Here is a 1221-nt window from a genome sequence, read left to right on the forward strand (position 1 = left end):
TTTTTTTTTTTTTTAAACCAAGCTACAACACAAAATATGCTGATTTAAAAACTCTCCTGCCATATCTTCACAAATAAAACAGAAAACAAGTTATAGTTTGTTTTGTTTTTTTTATACAGTTTTTAAATCAATGAATAACAGTTCAACCACATTAAATTAGTACGCAACAAAAATAAATCTTCTTGGGGTGTACCAGTAGCTCCCCAGGTTGAGCGCACACTGTATGGCTCGATCCGTGCCGTATATCTCCACCATTGCTGTTATTAACGGCAAAATGTCCCAAATAAATCTCATAATCTTGTTTCTTCTTTGGCTCAGTGTCCGTTTAAGAGTACTTAACAATTAGCACAAAGAAAAAAACATTAACAATATAATTACTTATAAAAAAGAAATTATTTCCCTGCTTGTATGGATTTTATGCGCATGACAGCTGGTTTGGCAGAATACAAAAATAAAAGTCACAAGTCTCATTCAGTTCCTCATACCAAATGTAAAGTCTTCGAGAGTATTCAGAACATCTCAGTAGGTTGTTATAATGTGTTCGAGGTGGATCATTAATGCTCGTCGCTTCAAGTAATCTGAAGGAGCTAGATTGTGTTTGCAGCTCCTGAAGGTCCGAGTGTGCAGGGTTTGAGCTTCAGGGCGAGCTGTGGAACAGGAAACCAAGTCTCTCTGATCACTGGACGTTGTCGTCGTCGTCGTCGTCGTCGTCGTCGTCACTCTCGAAGGCTGCGTCCTGCACAAATAAACGAGAGGAAAACGTTCAGGTAATGTGAAAAGGTTTACAGGTTAAACACGTGATTTTAGGAGGGTGAGAGTGTGTTACGTACGTATCCGCCCTGCTCCTGTACCCAGGATGAGTAATATTCATTCATATATTTGGCTCCGTATCCCAGCAGTCGGTTCGCCGGCAGCGTGTCCATCGCCGACAAACGACTTGTGGCCTGTGAGGAAACAGAAACATGATGGTTTGTCAGAATTCAAAGGAAAATGATTCACTGAGCTGCTGGAGTTCTGTAAATAAAGGTATGATCTCACTGTATCAGACGACAGGATATTTTTGTCTTTAACACTCAATACATAAATTCTTGCTGTGTTTTGTTCAAGAGACACGGCAGACTATATATTTACTCCGACCAATCACAGCTCGTCTTCTGTCATGACTTTAGTGTTCTATACGCAGATGATCCGTGAGGCACCAGGGACACGATCCCTCCGACT

At 40.6% G+C, this 1221-nt stretch overlaps 1 long non-coding RNA gene across 1 annotated transcript; it reads right to left on the minus strand.

The window, feature by feature from the left end:
- Positions 1-90: 90 nt before the first annotated feature.
- LOC111658345 (uncharacterized) lies at positions 91-1212 on the minus strand. The gene is made up of 2 exons (XR_002760991.2): positions 831-1212; positions 91-736 (listed from the first exon to the last, which is right to left on the minus strand). It is a non-coding gene; the product is annotated as an uncharacterized LOC111658345 (long non-coding RNA).
- Between the last annotated feature and the right edge of the window lie 9 nt (positions 1213-1221).

The sequence above is a fragment of the Seriola lalandi genome, unplaced genomic scaffold (assembly GCF_002814215.2).
Source record: "Seriola lalandi dorsalis isolate HSWRI2012SDOR001 ecotype SW California unplaced genomic scaffold, Sedor1 jcf7180001979351, whole genome shotgun sequence".
NCBI classification, from domain to species: domain Eukaryota; kingdom Metazoa; phylum Chordata; class Actinopteri; order Carangiformes; family Carangidae; genus Seriola; species Seriola lalandi.